This window comes from Simochromis diagramma, unplaced genomic scaffold (genome assembly GCF_900408965.1).
Source record: "Simochromis diagramma unplaced genomic scaffold, fSimDia1.1 OVJJ01000245.1, whole genome shotgun sequence".
Classification (NCBI taxonomy): domain Eukaryota; kingdom Metazoa; phylum Chordata; class Actinopteri; order Cichliformes; family Cichlidae; genus Simochromis; species Simochromis diagramma.
In genome coordinates this window covers 16,431-20,353 of record NW_024386852.1, presented here as the reverse complement: position 1 = coordinate 20,353, position 3,923 = coordinate 16,431, and positions in this window count along the sequence as shown.

Below are 3,923 nucleotides of genomic sequence, written 5' to 3'. Positions count from 1 at the left end.
TCAGTTAATAATCAAAAACAGATGTGACTGAAAATAATAAAACTGAGAAACATTTTATGGCCATTGCTACGGGCCATTCGATCCTTTTACAACCATTGCAAGAGCTTGGTTGGCATAGCCGGCAATAAGTTGGATAGTAATAAGTCCGGTGGGTGATGGGCTCCACCAGGGCTGCCCTTTGTCAACGATTCTGTTCATAAGTTTTATGTTTAAAGGCTGTATCCAAAGTTCATTCAAGTTACAATATTGTGGTCCAAAGTTGTTCTTTTTTCTTTTATACTATACAACTACGCTGGCTCATGGTTTTAGGACATGGATCTGTCATGGAAGAAATCTATGACCACTTTTAATCAACTGTAACGGTGGACCCAAGAAATACCAGCCGGAGCGACTTTGACAATAGCAGAACTTTTTATTAAACTCGGGGTTGTACGTGGACACATATACTCCCGCGCTCTCTTTCTCTGCTGTCACGTCCGTCTCTTCTCCGTCTGTCACTACCAACATATAAAGAGACACAATCACTGTCAGATCCCAGCACACCTGTCCACCCCGCCCCTGCGCCACCCCGGGAGCTCGCTGCGTCACCCCTCCTCTGCAGCTGGCCAAGGACCACACCCACGCCACATCAACATTTTAAAAATAAACATGATCACAGATTTACTCACAGAGCTTTGTTGGAGGCTTTGACCACTGGCAGCAGCCTCAGAAGAGCCTCCTCTGAAGCAGAGTATTTCTGCAGGTCAAACACATCCAGATCTTCTTCTGATGACAGTAAGATGAAGGTCAGAGCTGAGCACTGAGCAGGAGACAGTTTACCTGTGGAGAGACTTCCTGAAGTCCTGTATTGTTGGATCTCCTCCACTAGAGAACGATCATTCAGTTCGTTCAGACAGTGGATCAGATTGATGCTTTTCTCTGCAGACAGATTCTCACTGAGTTTCTCCTTGATGTACAGGACTGTTTCCTGATTGGTCTGCCAGTTACTTCCTGTCTGTGTCAGCAGACCTCGTAGGAGAGTCTGATTGGTCTGCAGTGAAAGACCCAGGAGGAAGCGGAGGAACAAGTCCAGGTGTCCATTTGGACTCTGCAAGGCCTTGTCCACAGCACTCTGGTGGAGAGATTGTAGGTTTGGTTTGTTAAATAGTTTAGACCATGTAGAGGTTGTTTGTTGTTGTTCCAGCAGATTGAGTCCAGAGTTGATGAAGGTCAGATGGACATGAAGAGCAGCCAGAAACTCCTGAACACTCAGATGGATGAAGCAGAACACCTTGTCCTGGTACAGTCCTCTCTCCTCTTTAAAGATCTGTGTGAACACTCCTGAGTACACTGAGGCCGCTCTGATATCGATGCCACACTCTGTCAGGTCTGATTCATAGAAGATCAGGTTTCCTTTCTGCAGCTGATCAAAAGCCAGTTTTCCCAGAGACTCCATCATCTTCCTGCTCTCTGGACTCCAGTGTGGATCTGTCTCAGCTCCTCCATCATACTTGACCTTCTTCACTTTGGCCTGAACCACCAGGAAGTGGATGTACATCTCAGTCAGGGTCTTGGGCAGCTGTCCTCCCTCTCTGATTTCCAGCACATCCTCCAGAACTGTAGCAGTGATCCAGCAGAAGACTGGGATGTGACACATGATGTGGAGGCTTCGTGATGTCTTGATGTGGGAGATGATCCTGCTGGCCTGCTCCTCATCTCTGAATCTCTTCCTGAAGTACTCCTCCTTCTGTGGGTCAGTGAACCCTCTGACCTCTGTCACCATGCCAACACAGTCAGGAGGGATCTGATTGGCTGCTGCAGGTCGTGTGGTTATCCAGAGGCGAGCAGAGGGAAGCAGTTTCCCCCTGATGAGGTTTATCAGCAGCACATCCACTGAGGTGGACTTTCTAGGGTCAGTTAGGATTGTAGTTTTGTGGAAGTCCAGAGGAAGTCGACACTCATCCAGACCATCAAAGATGAACACAACCTGGAAGTCTTCAAAGCTGCAGATTCCTGCTTCTTTGGTTTCAGTAAAGAAGTGATGAACAAGTCCCACCAAGCTGAACTTTTCCTCTTTCAGCACATTCAGCTCTCTGAAAGTGAATGGAAATATGAACTGGATGTCCTGGTTGGCTTTGTCTTCAGCCCAGTCCAGGCTGTATTTCTGTGTTAAGACTGTTTTCCCAATGCCAGCCACTCCCTTTGTCAGCACTGTTCTGATTGGTTCGTCTCTTCCAGGTGAGGCTTTAAAGATGTCTTCTTGTCTGATTGTTGTTTCTGGTCTGTCTGGTTTCCTGGATGCTGTTTCAATCTGTCTGACCTCATGTTCATCATTGACCTCTGCAGTCCCTCCCTCTGTGATGTAGAGCTCTGTGTAGATCTGATTCAGGAGGGTTGGGTTTCCTGCTTTAGCGATGCCCTCAAACACACACTGGAACTTCTTCTTCAGGGTGGATTTAAGGTTACGATGACAAACTGCAGCTTGAAGTTCTGAATGAGAAGAAAAATAAACACTCAATTCCAAAAATAACTAATCTTTAAAACATGTTGCTCCATCTTCCATCTCTGGAAAATGTTCATTTATCCAGCAGCTTAAATCTTTAGATAAATCCTCTTACTGCTCTGCAGACGGTCAGCCAGCTCCTCCTGCTTCATTCTCCTCAGGAAGTCCACTGTGATCTTCACAAATGCCTCTCTGCTGCTGCTCCTCTGACTCTCTAAGCATTCTGGGTAATCTGGACTCAGAACCTTCTGGAGCTTCTTCAGCTCGTTCTTCACAAAAGTGATGATGTTGTCCTCCAGCAGCTGGAACAGAATATTTATGAATGAGCCAATCAGACTGAAATCATGGAGCCAAACATCAGATCCATGTTGGACACACTGACGATCCACTGGTCTACAAAGAGCAGCATGGAGATGACTGTGAACAGAACAGATGTAACAGTAGTTGTTGTACATGTACAGACCATAAATATGGAGTCCAGCTGTGTTTGATGCTGCTGGGCAGACTGACCACTGGGAACCTCTGAGCTCTGCTGGTCCACTCTGTGGAGGAACCATGAAGGATTAGATCAACACAGGATAAAGATCCAGGAGTTTCTGCTCAAATAACTTCATCTGAATCAAGTCTGTCAAGTTTTAAACTCTCAGATTGTGAACATATCAGTAATTTTCAGTCTGTTTTCATGGACGTCCTTTCAGTGGTGATGTCAGGGATGATTTTGAAGAAGCTCATCAAACTGAACCATCAGCAGATCACTGCTCCAAAACCAGAACATGATCCGAGTCTCCCTCCACCACCAGAACACCAGCTTTACTAACGTGGTAGATCAGTGTAGTACAGATCAATAACTGATGAGTCATTTGATCAAAATCACTGAGTGCTTCACGTCTGACCCTCTGATGCTTCTGTAGACATTTTGCATATTTAATGAATGTCTGACAGTTTTACATTCATTCTATGAACACAGTGGAAATGTTGTGTTATAGTCTCCATGTTGTTTCCAGCATCATAAATTCTTAAGTTCAGAAAATTAGATTCTTTCTTCACAGCTGAAAAACAACAACATTTATTCTCTATTGAAATCTGCATCGTCCACTCCAAAGGTCACAATCTGAAGGTAACATCTGGTTTTGTTCCCTGTGGTTAACTCTGAGCATCAGTATGGTGGGATTTATCCACTACATCCACACCACTGTGGTTCAGTGTTGTCCTGATGGAGTAACAGCAGCCAGTATGATCCAGGCTTTAGCTGCTGGGTCTCTGTGTGACCTCTCAGACTGTTTAACAGATCAGACACAAAGAGAATCAGAGCAGCTCTGTTCTTTAAAGACCAACATGAACCCACTCAGGTCACACTTTCCCCACAGATATGAGCATCACTGTCCTCAAACAGCAAATGACCAAGTCGAACATTTGGATCTTTTCTCTTTCATTGTTTTCT